Source organism: Harpia harpyja, chromosome W (genome assembly GCF_026419915.1).
Source record: "Harpia harpyja isolate bHarHar1 chromosome W, bHarHar1 primary haplotype, whole genome shotgun sequence".
Taxonomy (NCBI): Eukaryota; Metazoa; Chordata; class Aves; order Accipitriformes; family Accipitridae; genus Harpia; species Harpia harpyja.
In genome coordinates, this window is record NC_068968.1 from 3,679,044 (window position 1) to 3,695,740 (window position 16,697).

Here is a 16,697-nt window from a genome sequence, read left to right on the forward strand (position 1 = left end):
AGCTGTTGCTGGGCACTGTACGCCAGTGCTGCAGAAGGATCTCAAGATGTCATAGGAGTTTCATGTGTTTATAATGGATCCCTATAAAGGCGGGCAGCTTCCAGATGTGTTGAAAGAGTAAAAAACTGGCCCTGTTGATATCTATTGGACCACAGTTTAATCTTCAAAGTACTGAACCTAAAATGCTTTTGGTAGAACTGCAGGAAAGAAACATTAGGGACAGCAGGATATCACAAATGATGTTGGCTTTGCAGTGGCTGGCTCTTGTTTTAAAAGATCAATTATTAAAATGCTTTAATTTTGTGGAATATGACAAGACTGATGAAAAGCATGTTATTTATCAGAACTTCGTGTTTCCAAAACATTCTGCTTTTACTGTCAGACTCTGATGCGAGTGGTGGAATTATACAATTATAGGACATGTTGGGGAGCAGTTTTATAATGTTATATATTTCTCAATAATGGGTGCTTTCTGAACATATTAAGCCAAAATTATTATGTTAATGGAATAAAAGGAAAGGATAATTACAGAATTTCTCATGTTTTGATTTTCATAAACGTTAAATGGACTCAGTGTGGGCAGGAGATTTTGTAAGATCTGGGGAATCCTGAAACTGAGTTTTCATTTCCTGTTTTTGCAGAATTGTTTCTAGTGTCTGCATTCTTAAGAGATTTTTCTCAATGAAATCCAAATGCTACAGACTGACTTGTAAAAATCTTTAAGTCTTCTTTTTTTCTGCCAGGTTCTGTAATACTTGCTATGTACCGAAATACACTGTTGGTGCAATTACTTTTAAGTCAGTGGAATTACTCAAGAATTGGTTGGAATCACACTGGAATCTGGAATGAACTGGTCTAGATTCTTACTGGTGTAAACTGGCTCAGCACCACTGATTTCAAAACATGAGAAATGAGGCCACTTTAAAATCACTGAAATGTTAAAAACAAGTGTTAAAAACAAGTCAAGAAGAAATTACAGAGGAAGGAAGAACCTAGTCTGATTAGTAGCAGAAAAGAAAATCCAGTTATTTTGAACACTTACTCTTCAGCTGTTTACATGTAACAACAACAACAAAAAATGCGTATTTATTATAGGGGAACTCCACTGCAAAATGAAAGAAATATGATCAAGCAGTAAACGTACTAGCTCAAATTTATTCTTACCTTTTTTTTTTTTTTTAAACTGAATGGAGCCAATATCCTGCTGTGTTTTGCTATGGGAAGTTCAGAGTCTGAACTTTGTTTAGGATCTCATTTTGTTTATTTTATCTCTTTTCAGATAAAACCCAGCCATGTGGGAAGGGCTGGGGCTAGTTCTGGCTCTGTCTCCTCCTAGGAGGAGGGACAGAGATCCAGAACTGCAAGGAGCCCCCAGAATGGCATATCAGGGAGGAGAACCCAATGCTGAACTCTAGGGGCTCAGTGACAGTGATAGCTCTCCTCCAAGCTAGCTGATACTTGTGCCTGCTGCAGGCTTCCAGGTAAGTGTAAATATCTTTCCCAGTTTTTGTTAAAACATGACTGGTTAATTTTTTAATGCCATCTGAGGATAATATATGTGCTCAACTACAGATGCACTCATTGAACTCTAGCTTTCTCAAATGCTGCCATCCCAGCTGGCATGTGTGACCTGGTGACCAGGTTAATTCCCAGCGGGAGCATTCTGTGCCAGTGGCTCAGATTCTTCAGCTCTTGGCTTAGTCCTGACTGACAGATCACCTTCTCCAGATTGTATTTACAATGTAAAAGTATGATCAACTTGACATTAATGAAACCCAAAACACATGAAAAGCCAACAGAAACAGTTCCTCAAGAGCTATGCTTCAGTTAGTAACAGATGATTAATGTAGCAAAGATGCTGAAGCCAAGAAACATCATAATTCTCTGACATGGCTAGAACACCTGAAACAGATATCCATGATCACTCATTTCTTATGTAAGATCTGTAGGGAAAAAGGCAAATCAAAACATGTGCTTTTAATGTGCTTTCCCAGCCCCTGTTCAGAGGTCCTACATATAAAAAAAAAATCCAGAAGATAAGGTAAAGACTGGCCTTGTGAAAAATAGATGAAGCATTCAAGGGACTCATCAGTGTTATATTTTCATACAAGATCTGGGACATTGGTGCTCTGGTTTCTAGAACCTACTTCTGTACAAATAATTAGGTATCATGATAGTAACTGCAGCAAGAAAATAATTTTGAGCTAACCCAAACAGGATTTGTATACAGCCTTTATCTTGGATTCATTTGGTGATTGTGAAATCACATTGGCTTAAAAATTCATAGTGCTGGTTTCAGAGCTTGATTTTGAGCACTGTAATAACATCTTAGTTTCCCCCTCTAGGCTGCATAACTTCATATTATAATAGTCTTTGCAAGTTTTTCAAGAACTGGATTTTGAAAAAGTGGTGGTAAATCTCTGGCTCCATCAAAGTAAAAAGTGGGCTTTATGATTGGCTTTCAAGGTAGTTGGGTTTGATTCCATACATTTTAGAAAGGCTCTAAAGAACCTTTCAAGTTCTAGGCTATTTCCTGAAACTGAAAAAATAATTTTCTAGAGCAATTCAGTAGGAAGGCATGATCCTGATACAAATGAAATGGAAAAAAACCCAACACATCATACAGCAAGAAAGCAGCTTTCTGTACTATATAGCAAAGAAAGATTTTTGTGATGGGACACCAAAGGAGAAGACTGATAACTGCCAGCCAGGTCATGCACACATTCTGTAGCCATCCTTTTGACCCAGTTGCTGTAATATCCCTTTTCTGGCTATTATAGAAAATAGCCTTGTCAAGATGAGTGGGAGAGCTATTGGCTTTTTACTGCAGGTTTGCTTTCCTGATTATTCACCTTCCTGCTGTATTTACTCTATGCATTCTTTAACCAACTGTGACCTAAAACTCAGCATTTAAATAAAGACATCAGATAAACTAACTGTGTTAGACCATGAAAAAAAAGAAAAATAACACTGAATTCAGTCTGAAAACAGATGTCTGCTTTACTTAGTACTACATTTTACTTACAAGGACAGGAACCATGTCATGGCAAATGGCAATAATAATGTTTTAATAGTGTTAGACTGTTGTCATTAAAACTGGGAGGAAATAACATTCACTGTTATGAAAGCAAGATGGAGCGTATTAACTTTTGTTGAATGTGGCAAATCACTTATGTCTGGAAGCATGTATGCATTTAAAAATAATATTTTTGTATTGCAAAGGAAAAAAAATCTTATGATTCCCTAATGATTTATGGTCTTGCTTCTTTACATTCTCCACTAGATTGGAGGACCTGCAAGTGAAGTTGGAGAATGAAGGACTGGTCAATATCTCATATGGAACTTATTCCCAGAGGAACTTTCACTTACTGAAAGAAAGTGTTTCAGACTATATTACTGTCTACAGCAAGCTGATGTCTGGACTACCTTAAGTGGAAACAAAGATGATTTTCTCATCTATGACAGGTTTGTGTTTAGAGGGAAAACCAGGAAAATATTTGCATGTATTTAGAGTAATGCTTTGTAAATCTCTATATTATTTCATTGATTTGCAAATAACCTGGTTACCTCGCAACAAAGACATCATAATCAACTTCTAAGTTGCACTAAGTAAAGCACTTGCACTTTTACTGGAAAAAGGAAGCTACAAAAGAGAAGTCTGCTTTTGCTTAAGTAAGTTTGAGATAAATACATTTTTCTTTGTAATCACTGTGGATTTAGATTAATATAACTGAGTGTAGAATTTGATAGCATGATTCTGGTCTTACACTGTTTTTATTTTCAGACTTCGTTACATCCATGCATGTGAAAGTAGAATCAAACAAGAAAAGCTATATCTGAGTTCTCATGAAAACATTTTGACCAGAGTTGTTGAAAATGTCATGTAGCTGTATGGAAAAATTAGTCTTTAGGTGAAACTTAAAACTTTGGAAAAAAATAGCTTTTTGATCATAGAATTCCGGGATATGTATCTTTTGGCAGAACCAATAATAATTGTTTAATTGAAATGATGATTTTTCAGTTTTGATGTGATGGAAATTATTTGACAAGTCCTGCACTTCTAATGTGTCCATCTTAATTACTATTATGTTACTGTAACAAACATTCTCAGTTCATACTGAATAAAGAATTAGAAAGTTACTTAAATTTTTTTTCGTAATATGATGAAATTGCACAAGTTAGCTAAATTAGGCTTGTGGGATGAAACTAGCACTGGAATGATCTTTAGAAAGTGAATGCATGTTACAGCAGCAAATATGCCTAAGTATGGAAGGTTGCTGTTGTATGACAGACAAACAGAAGGCGGCTGTATGTAGTGCATGGAGGGGCTCCAAGGCTGACACCTGGCCCACAGCATTTGAAAGGTTGAAAAGTTCTGTGCTGGTGACACATAGGATACACCTGCACTACGAATTGGTTTGGCACTAGTTTGGCTGTGATCCATTATGGTTCTAGGAATGTATGTCCTTATTGTGCCTTTACTGGCAATGAAGTTTTTGCCTGTTGCTGGTCCTAGATGTGCACTGCAGATGTGTAGGGAGCTAAGGCTAGAGGACTGTTGTGAGAGACTGAAAGAGTTAATGTCTCAAACATTGTGGTGGGGCAAGTTCTGCTTAACGACTAACTCTGCATAACAACGAACCCTGCCCAGCAAGGAACCACAGGTGAAGAGAAGGGGATCAGCACCCATCAGCAACAGGAGGGGGAGGTTGTGCTGGAGGGTGCACAGCTCCCTGTTCTGAGGTGCTGTTCTGATATGCTGAACAGGGCAGCTCACCATGTATGGCAAAAGATCCGGTCTGCAGGGAAGGGGAAGTTACTCCCCAATCGACCCCCAAGCCCATGGACCCATTTCCCAAAGGCTCACAAACTGCTCATGACACCTAATTAGCCTAATAAGTTCGAGTGCCCGCCCGAAGGAGGGGCAAGGATGATAAAAGGACACAAACTGAAGCCCCAGGTGTGCAAGCCCACTGGAACTGGACCCTCGGCTGACTGAACCAACGCTGGACCCAGGACCCGTGAAATCTTTCTCTCTTCCTTTTTCTCTCTCTGTCTTCTTCTCTCTTTCCTTTTCCACAATCCCTACACCTCATCCCTCTAGACATAAACCGTTGACCAAGTCTGGGACTAGGAGTGGATCCGGCTGCCCCTGGGCCCTTCTCTGAGGAGGAGTCTGGAAAGCAAGGGGGTCTGCTCTGAACCTTGTGACTCAACGGAAGGGCTCTCCTTCTTCCTTGAATTGATGTATATGGTTACCACGGGTTACACGGTTTACTGAGATAGTTCCATATCAATTCCTGTTGTGAGAAACCCCATCACCTACTGTTATGCCTCCCAAGTTCAGTTTGCTTCTGTCATGAATAAAATCTTTAACTGATTGGTGTCGTTTTACCTTAGTTTAGCCTGAGGGAATTCTGAATTCAACGCAGACTCCCTGGTCTGTCCAGTCTGGGTTGTGACAACTGTGTGTTTACATTGCAGGTGGGGTACTTAAAAAGGTGCTGTCATGTGCAAGTTCCACATTTACTCCAGCTGCTTTGTGTACTAGTTGTGTAGTCAAGTGCATACCAGAACACTCAAGTACAGACATGGGGCAAATAGGTGTAGGAACATATTTAGCTAACAGTCACAAGAGCATTCCAGACGCCTTTAGAAGACCTTGAGCAGAACAAACAAGAAGACATGAAAGAAGAAAGATGATAATAAAGCCAATTAGAAGAACACAAGTGCGCAATCCACGATAAAGGGAACTTGGCACAAAGAACCTCAATTCGGCAGTTTATCTTGACCAATTAGACTGAGACAAGTTTTGCATGTTTTAGTTGGTATAACCGATTATGCCTTATGTTTATGCGCGTGTACAGAGATGGTATAACCAATTATGCCTTATGTTTATGCGCGTGTACAGAGATGGCATAACCAATCATATTCTATGCTTGTGCGCGTGTACAATGACTTTGCAGAATATGTAATTATAAATATGTGTGTGTTTTAGCAATAAAGGGTCGTCTGTCATTTGCTTTCAACTTTACAGGCATCCGTGTATTTCTACCTCCTGCAAATGGTGACCCCGACGTGGCCCTGAGAGCGCAGAAGACGCGGCAGGAGAAGCCCTGGTTGGAGGTACTGCTGTCGGCGGGACCGAAGCAGGGAAGCTGAGCCTAGGTAAGAAGACACCTGAAAGGAAGGTGAGCAACCAGGGGCAGTATGGGGCAGAACATGTCCTCGGAGGAAAGGGCAATAGTCAGACTCCTACTGCATATACTCTCTAAGAGAGGAATTAAATGTACTGAATCCTCCGTGAGAGGGTTATTGAAATGGTGCTGAGTTCAGGGCTATCCTGCTGAAACGGCTACCGCATTTGAGCCTGATATTTGGGCAGAAATTGGAACAAAATTACGGGATGCGGTCTCTAAAGGGGATCAACACGCTGAAGACCTGGTTATTACTTGGCGGTTGCTTTTTGACAATATACGATCCTTATGAGCAGAAAGAAAGGTGGCAGCAAAGGCAAATTCGATTTTGAATCCAAAAGTATCGGTGTTGGTAAATGGCGATGAGGACAGACACGATACCAGTGAGTCATCTTGTTCGCATTGTCCCTCTGACTGTACTAGTTATAAAATGACATTACCGGATGGTTCAGTAAAAGATACACCGGAGCCAAAAAAGGCATCGCCACCTATTCTACCACCAAACCCTGAGAAAGAAATACACCCAATTAAGCCGTCTATGGGTTTATATCCACCTTTACCTGACAATGATGATAATTGGCCAGAACCTCCCCGAGACGATATTTCTTTAGAAAAAGAAAAACCGCCGCCAAGTTACGATGTAGCTGAAGATTTGGGCTGTGACCCGAGAAGCTACTGGAGAGAAATACATAAGAAAGCAGCAAGCGAGGGAGTGGTCGTTCCTCATGCTTATCCTGTTATAGTGAGGGCAAATGATACAAATGAATGGAATCCCTTTTCATGGGATTTGATAAAAGAAGTGCGCAAGTCAGTCCTTAATTATGGGCTGACGGCTCCTTACACCGAAGCGCTGCTTGACAATATTTTTGGAGCTCAACTTATGACTCCGTACGATTGCGATCAATTAGCCACCATGCTATTAAAGCCAACTCAGAAAATGTTGTGGAGAGACAGATGGAGGGGACTGTGTGAAGAAGTTGCTATAAAAAATTTGGATAGACCTGATGATGACCCCATGAGGACAATAGGAATAGATCACCTTATTGGGACTGGCAAATTTACTGATCCAAGATTACAGGCAAAGTTTCCCATAGAAGCCTTGAGAACTGCTTCAGTAATGGCGTTTAAAGCAATGATGACTCTGCCAGAAGGAGGTAAAAATGTTATGTCGTTCACGCAGGTTAAGCAGGGTCCCCAGGAATCATACATGTCCTTCATTGACAGACTGAGATGCAATAACTAAACAAGTATCGAGTGTGGAGGCTCAGAATGCTTTGGCGCTAAAATTGGCAGTAGAGAATGCAAATGCTGACTGTAAAAAGGTTTTGATGGCGTTACCCAGAAATGCCAGCCTTGTCGATATGGTTGAGGCATGTAACAAGATTGGAACTACATCATTCCAAATGAATGCATTAGCAGAAGCGTTTGCGGTTGCACTTAGAGGGGATAAAAAATGTTACAATTGTGGAAAGCCTGGCCATTTAAAAGCACAATGTCGGGCTAAAGGGAAACCGGGACAAAATCACGTGCAGTATCAACAACAAACTGTACCGCCAGTTCAGGTTTGTGCAAGATGCCAGAAGAGTGGCCATACGGCTCGAGTTTGCCGTTCTAAATATCATAAGGATAGCTCTCCACTACCACCTATGGCGGGAAACGGCCAGCAGAGCGCGCCGGTGAACCGCGCGACGACACAAATAGCACCGGCTGCCTGGCAAGCCTCTCCGCCCGAACAGCAGGCAGTGCCGGAGTGGACCTGGACACAGCAGTAGAAATAACGCTTTTTGATACAACCGTGCAGTGTATTCCAACAACTGCATGTGGACCATTAGGGTTTGGACTGAGTGCGTTATTAGTAGGGCGATCATCAACAACTAGGAAAGGATTGTTTGTTTTGCCAGGAGTAATTGACTCTGATTTTACAGGACAAATTCAAGTTATGGTATGGACACCTATGCCACCGGTTAACATTCCAGCTGGAAGCCGAATTGCACAACTCGTTCCTTTTCAAGCGCAGGTTCCCAATGCTCTAAAACAACATAGGGGGACAAACGGTTTTGGTTCCACGGGAGAACCAGAGATTTTTTGGGCTCTAGACATTGGACAAAGAAAGCCAACTTTGCAAATTCAGTTTTTACACCCTCAAGATCAACCTAAATTCTGGACCTGTCAGCTATTAGTTGATACAGGAGCAGATGTGACAATTTCAAGCACAGACTGGCCATCAAGTTGGCCGCTGGTCAATCCAGCCCATGGACTCGTGGGGGTGGGTGGAACATCAACCACCATGCAAAGTGCAGTAACATTAAAATGCAAAAATCCTGATGGTTATGTTTGCTCAGTGCGTCCCTACATTGCTCCTGTACCAGTTAACTTGTTGGGGCGGGATGTATTAGGGCAGATGAGTTGTACCATTGTCAGCAATCCTAAGCATTTTGTGGAGCGGCCATTGAAGAGCGACCAACCCTTAAATTAAAATGGAAAACTGATGATCCGATTTGGGTAGATCAGTGGCCGCTAACCCAGGAAAAGGTCGCTAAACTGCAGGAGCTGGTACAGGAACAATTGGAAAAGGGACATATTAGACCAACAACAAGTCCGTGGAATACACCTGTGTTCGTAATCCCAAAGAAAAGTGGAAAGTGGAGACTTTTACATGATTTAAGAAAAATAAATGAGGTTATGGAAGACATGGGAGCCCTTCAGCCTGGGTTGCCATCCCCGAGCATGATTCCGCGAGACTGGGACATTTTGATAATTGATTTAAAAGATTGTTTCTTTACCATTCCTTTGCATGAACAGGATGCAATGCGATTCGCTTTTTCGGTGCCATCTGTTAACAAAGCTGAACCAATGAAACGATATCATTGGACAGTATTGCCACAAGGTATGAAAAATTCCCCAACGATGTGTCAAATTTTTGTGGATTGGGCATTAAAACCAGTACGAGAGAAATGGCCTCAGTATATAATATATCATTACATGGATGATATATTGCTTGCTGGAAGCCAATTAAATAAACCTGAACTGATCGATGAGTTAACAATTAAGCTAAAAGAAGTAGGGCTACAGATTGCACCGGAAAAGGTTCAATGTCAATCTCCCTGGAATTATTTGGGTTGGAAAATTACGCAAACAGCTATTTTCCCACAAAAACTGCAATTGAGAACAGAAATCAAGACATTAAGTGATGTTCAAAAGTTGGTAGGAGATCTAAATTGGGTGAGAAACATTTGTGGCATTACAAATGAGGAAATGAGTCCATTATTAACATTGTTGACAGGAGAGGGCGATTTACATTCCCCTTGAACGTTAACAGAGGAAGCCGAATTAGCTTTACAGGGGATAACCAAAAAATTAGAAACAGCATACGGAGATCGACGGGTGGGAGATGTTGAACTTCAATTAGCCATAATAAATCATGACCAACATCCGTATGCTATTATATTGCAGTGGTTGGAAGCCGAAAAAGATCCTTTACGAATTTTAGAATGGGTGTTTGCGCCATTCCAGCCTAAAAAGACAATTACCACCAGATTGGAAATGTTTTCATTGTTAATAATCAAAGGAAGATCACGTATAATTGAAATAGCCGGTGAGGAACCAGGAAAATTGTTAATTCCCTTACAACAAGATTATTGCGAATGGGGTTTGCAGAATTCTGTAGCACTTCAAACTGCAATAGAGGGCTACGCAGGGAAACTAAGTATTCACTACCCGAGTCATCGAATGTTCACCTTTTGGAAAAACACAGGGTTAGAATCAATACCTAAACTTAGTCAGCACCCTGTTAAAGGACCTACAGCATTTACCGATGGAGGAGGCAAATCAGGAAAGGCCGGTGTAGTATGGAGAGAAGGCAACGAATGGAAGACTCATGTGGTTCATTGTGAAGGCTCGGTGCAAAAAGTAGAGTTGCAAGCTGTAATTGAAGCGTTTAAATTATGGTTGAATGTTTCCGTAAATATTATTTGCGATTCGCTTTATGTTGTTGGGGTAGTACAACGAATGGAAAGAGCTATTTTGAAACACTGTAAACAAGAGGATTTATACCAACAGTTTAGAACATTGTGGTACCTGTTAAATGACAGGTTACACCCCTATTTTGTAAGTCATGTTCGAAGTCACACGAATCTGCCAGGAGAAATAGCACAAGGAAATGCAACAGTAGATCGGTTGGTAGCTCATGCATGGACGGGACCTTCACCAGATAAGCTAGGACAAGCTAGAATCTCACATGGGTTTTTTCATCAATCAGCAAAGGTACTTGCAAAACAATTTGGAATAACCATTGGAGATGCAAAAGCCATTACACAGACATGTTCTGAGTGTCAACTTGTGGGTACAAATTCACCTGGAGCCGTAAATCCACGAGGTTTGCATTCTTTACAATTGTGGCAAATGGATGTAACACGTGTACCTGAGTTTGGTAGATTGAAATATGTTCATGTGTCTGTGGATTGTTTTTCTGCAGCTATATGGGCAACAGCGCAGATGGGAGAAACAAGTCGACACGTCCAGCGACACCTGCGTTCAGCCTTTGCAGCACACGGCATTCCACTAAAGATAAAAACTGACAATGGGCCGTGCTACGTCGCACAGCCAACTCAAAAGTTTTTTAGTCAATGGGGTATTGTACACACCACAGGTATACCACATTCCCCTACAGGCCAGGCAATTGTAGAACGCATGAATCAGACTTTGAAACGCCAACTGCAAAAACAAAAAGGGGGAGAGCAGATGGCTACTCCTCACGAACGATTGAACAAAGTTGTATATGTGTTGAATTACTTGAGATTGACAGATGGCGAAAGTGTACCACCAATTGTAAAACATGTGCAAGGCATGGTAGGAGATTTGTTTGACATTAATAGCAATGTTCAAGTTAGGGTTAAAAATGTTGAGAAAAATGTATGGGAAGGACCATTTCAATTAATAACCTGGGGACGAGGTTATGCTTGTGTTGTTACAGATCACGGAACAAGATGGGTACCAGCAAAATGGGTAAAACCCTGGACAGTCGTTACATCCTTGGAAAAACGCTGAACCTAAAAGGACTCCTCCTCACTGTTATGGGTGACACACATAAGTGAAGAATGGATGATCCAACAACCAAAACAGAATGTATGGGTAATCTTGGCGAACATAACGCATCAAGAAGCTATCTATTTTGCTTGTATATAGAAATGCTACAGTTTAGTGTAACTATATCTATTCCAGAATATCATGCTCTTTTTGTATTCCAGCTGTTTTACCTGCGGGGATAGAGCGTGGGGGGAAATTCCATCGAAACTTAACGGGAGGCCATGCAGCCTCGGACAACTTATATTACTAACACCCGATATCAATATGAATCACAGTAAAAAGGCTCACAATAACTAACACAGGGTTAAGTGGATAGCTAGCAAGTTTGGGAATTATGGGATGATTAAAAGATTTGCTTATGCATGGCTTAATTATTCTAATTGTAGTATTAGCAGTTGTAATAATTGTACCATATATTATAGAAATAGTTGAACATATGATTGCAAAAGCATTTCATGTAACTTGGCTTGCACAAAAACAAAAAGGGGGAGTTGTAGGAACATATTTAGCTAACAGTCACAAGAGCATTCCAGACGCCTTTAGAAGACCTTGAGCAGAACAAACAAGAAGACATGAAAGAAGAAAGATGATAATAAAGCCAATTAGAAGAACACAAGTGCGCAATCCACGATAAAGGGAACTTGGCACAAAGAACCTCAATTCGGCAGTTTATCTTGACCAATTAGACTGAGACAAGTTTTGCATGTTTTAGTTGGTATAACCGATTATGCCTTATGTTTATGCACGTGTACAGAGATGGTATAACCAATTATGCCTTATGTTTATGCGCGTGTACAGAGATGGCATAACCAATCATATTCTATGCTTGTGCGCGTGTACAATGACTTTGCAGAATATGTGATTATAAATATGTGTGTGTTTTAGCAATAAAGGGTCATCTGTCATTTGCTTTCAACTTTACAGGCATCCGTGTATTTCTACCTCCTGCAAATAGGCACCATAAAAATCCCCTCATGCACACTAAATCACTAATGCAAATGCACTGCATATTCCAATCAAAAAACATGTCATGATGCATTAAAACATTCCTTGTATGGATGCAACAACCATGTGGTGATTTGTACCACTATGCAAACAGCCCTCCTCAAGCTAGGTCTGTAATGAGCGTACCTTTGCTAATCTAAATGCCATTAAACTAGAGGCTTCTGCCAGTAGAGTTATTATGTGTTGTGGTTTAAGCCCAGCTGGCAACAAAGCACCATGAAGCCACTCGCTTGCTCACTCCTCCCCCCCAGGCCCTAGTGGAACGAGGAGGAAAAATATAAAGAAAAGCTTGTGGGTCAAGACAAGGATAGGGAGGATTCACTCAACACTTATGGTCTATACAGTATGGGTGGATTGACGTGAATAAAATAAGGTATGATAAGACAACATTTAATTTTATGTCTATGCATATGTAACCACAAAGTCTTTCTCTCCTTAGATGTGGCTGTCTAGCGTATTATCTGGGTCTGCCCTATTCCTTCCTGTCTTTCCAATATGTGGAAGAATCTATTAAGATTGCATACTGTGAAAACAAGTGTGGAAATTGCTCTTACACAGTATTTTCTTGCTTCATTCTATATATACTAGAAAAGGAAACTGGATTTGACTGGTACTTAAAAAAAAAAAAAATTTCGGTGTGATTAATCCAAAAAGACATGATTTAGAATCTACACATTTCATGTATCTTGACAGAGAGCTTTTAAACATTTTTCAAAATGAATTAGATTAGTCTATTATAAATTAATTATTTAAATTTCTGCCCTTGATAGAAATGCAAATACTTTTCAGAAATCTAAATGCAATTATTGGATGCTAATTCTGTTTCTGGAGTAACATGCAGCTAGTGAGCATTTAGCTACTCTAGTTTTTGGGGACAGGTAGGTACTTAAACAGTATATTTTCTGAAAACCTGGGAGTCAAATCTCAGCTGGTTTGAGTTACTATTCCTTTTAGTTTGTTTAAACACAGTACAATAGTTATTTTTAAAAAGTGATAATACAAGGTGACAAAGTATTGTTACTGTTAAAAAAAAAAGGTAGCTTTGTTTTACATATAACTAGAGATCAGAACTACTTTAAGGATTATCAAGAAATGCACATTCATAGTCATAAAAGTTCAATGAGAAGAAATATTTTTTTAGTTCCCATCGTACAGTTTTCCAGCTAAATGTAGACCTCAGGTAGGTGAAGTGTGGGATCCTACAATAAGAATACTTGTTAATATAATAATTCCTAAAAGTTTACATTGAGCCCTGTCCAGTTATCAGTGGTATTGTAAAACAAGGTTCCTTTTGATACATTCATATCTTTCTTCAGCAAAGTAGCACAAAAAAATTATAATTGGGTTTCAGGTTCTGCAAAAATGTTAAGATAATTAATATTTTACAACTAGTTTAATTAAATACAATGCCTTGTATTTAATGCAAACTTCTGTTTTGTAGGAACCGGATATTGAAATTTGTGAAAACATTACTAAAAAAAGCAGATTAAAAGCTAGCAGAGATAGAACCCAAACCAAGTGGTCAACATTCACATCATCACAACCTGCACAGACAGACACAGACACCACCACAACCATCACAAGGGCAGTCATCATTCCAAAAATCAGAATCATCAGGCTCCTGAAACTCAAAGACATCATTCTCACAGCAGTCAGTGTCATAGAGTTTTTGGCCATAACAGACATGATCAGGTAGACACTGTTCCTCCAGGAGAAAGTGTGGAAATTCTTACACAAGATAAAAAGCTATGAAAAAAAGGGAAAACCAGCTGTAAAAAACCAGTTAACTTGAAATTGGCAGACTGCATCAGACTCAACTTCTAGTAGCTGATGCTGTCATTGTCGACACCTTTTGTTTGAAGAGCTAGGAAATTCTGTCACTTGACAGTGTTGTGGAGCACTTCTAAATTCTTGCAGGTGACATGGCCAGCTGTCAGCAGAGGACATCATTGACTCTTGACAGTGATGTCTGCTCACTGCTGCCTGAGAGTCACAAGCAGCAAGTGAAACTAGTGACACCTTGTCATGGTATAAGCCCAGCTGGTAACAAAGCACCATGAAGCTGCTCACTCACTCCTCCCCCCTAGCCCTGGTGGGATGAGGAGGAGAAAATATAAAGAAAAGCTCGTGGGTCGACACAAGGACAGGGAGGGATCACTCAACACTTATGGTCTATACAGTATGGGTGGATTGACGTGAATAAAATAAGGTATGATAAGACAACATTTAATTTTATGTCTATGCATATGTAACCACAAAGTCTTTCTCTCCTTAGATGTGGCTGTCTAGCGTATTATCTGGGTCTGCCCTATTCCTTCCTGTCTTTCCAATATGTGGAAGAATCTATTAAGATTGCATACTGTGAAAACAAGTGTGGAAATTGCTCTTACACAGTATTTTCTTGCTTCATTCTATATATACTAGAAAAGGAAACTGGATTTGACTGGTACTTAAAAAAAAAAAAAATTTCGGTGTGATTAATCCAAAAAGACATGATTTAGAATCTACACATTTCATGTATCTTGACAGAGAGCTTTTAAACATTTTTCAAAATGAATTAGATTAGTCTATTATAAATTAATTATTTAAATTTCTGCCCTTGATAGAAATGCAAATACTTTTCAGAAATCTAAATGCAATTATTGGATGCTAATTCTGTTTCTGGAGTAACATGCAGCTAGTGAGCATTTAGCTACTCTAGTTTTTGGGGACAGGTAGGTACTTAAACAGTATATTTTCTGAAAACCTGGGAGTCAAATCTCAGCTGGTTTGAGTTACTATTCCTTTTAGTTTGTTTAAACACAGTACAATAGTTATTTTTAAAAAGTGATAATACAAGGTGACAAAGTATTGTTACTGTTAAAAAAAAAAGGTAGCTTTGTTTTACATATAACTAGAGATCAGAACTACTTTAAGGATTATCAAGAAATGCACATTCATAGTCATAAAAGTTCAATGAGAAGAAATATTTTTTTAGTTCCCATCGTACAGTTTTCCAGCTAAATGTAGACCTCAGGTAGGTGAAGTGTGGGATCCTACAATAAGAATACTTGTTAATATAATAATTCCTAAAAGTTTACATTGAGCCCTGTCCAGTTATCAGTGGTATTGTAAAACAAGGTTCCTTTTGATACATTCATATCTTTCTTCAGCAAAGTAGCACAAAAAAATTATAATTGGGTTTCAGGTTCTGCAAAAATGTTAAGATAATTAATATTTTACAACTAGTTTAATTAAATACAATGCCTTGTATTTAATGCAAACTTCTGTTTTGTAGGAACCGGATATTGAAATTTGTGAAAACATTACTAAAAAAAGCAGATTAAAAGCTAGCAGAGATAGAACCCAAACCAAGTGGTCAACATTCACATCATCACAACCTGCACAGACAGACACAGACACCACCACAACCATCACAAGGGCAGTCATCATTCCAAAAATCAGAATCATCAGGCTCCTGAAACTCAAAGACATCATTCTCACAGCAGTCAGTGTCATAGAGTTTTTGGCCATAACAGACATGATCAGGTAGACACTGTTCCTCCAGGAGAAAGTGTGGAAATTCTTACACAAGATAAAAAGCTATGAAAAAAAGGGAAAACCAGCTGTAAAAAACCAGTTAACTTGAAATTGGCAGACTGCATCAGACTCAACTTCTAGTAGCTGATGCTGTCATTGTCGACACCTTTTGTTTGAAGAGCTAGGAAATTCTGTCACTTGACAGTGTTGTGGAGCACTTCTAAATTCTTGCAGGTGACATGGCCAGCTGTCAGCAGAGGACATCATTGACTCTTGACAGTGATGTCTGCTCACTGCTGCCTGAGAGTCACAAGCAGCAAGTGAAACTAGTGACACCTTGTCATGGTATAAGCCCAGCTGGTAACAAAGCACCATGAAGCTGCTCACTCACTCCTCCCCCCTAGCCCTGGTGGGATGAGGAGGAGAAAATATAAAGAAAAGCTCGTGGGTCGACACAAGGACAGGGAGGGATCACTCCCCACTTATGGTCACGGGCAAAAGACAGGCTCAACTTGGGGAAGAAACAAAATCAATTTAATTTACTACCAATCAAAACAAGGATACTGAGAAGTAAAACCCAAACCTTAAAACACCTTCCCCCCACCCCTCCCTCCTTCCCAGCTCAACTCCACTCCCGGTTCTCTCTACCTTTTCCCCCCAGCAGCGCAGGGGGTTACAGTCAGTTTGCCACATGTTGTCTCTGCTGCTCCTTCCACCTCAGGGGGAGGACTCCTCAATGCTCTTCCCCTGCTCCAGCATGCGGTCCCTCCCACGGGAGACAGTTCTCCACAAACTTCTCCAATGTGAGTCCTTCCCACAGGCTGCAGTCCTTCAGGCACAGACTGCTCCAGCGCAGGCTTTCCCATGGAGTCCTGGCCATCTTTGGGGGCA

At 40.1% G+C, this 16,697-nt stretch overlaps 2 pseudogenes; both read left to right on the forward strand.

Annotated features, from left to right (window-relative positions):
- Nucleotides 1-1,292: 1,292 nt before the first annotated feature.
- Nucleotides 1,293-14,334, forward strand: LOC128136026 (selenoprotein P-like; annotated as a pseudogene).
- Nucleotides 14,335-14,468: 134 nt separating this feature from the next.
- On the forward strand, nucleotides 14,469-16,170 carry LOC128136027 (selenoprotein P-like; annotated as a pseudogene).
- Nucleotides 16,171-16,697: the final 527 nt, after the last annotated feature.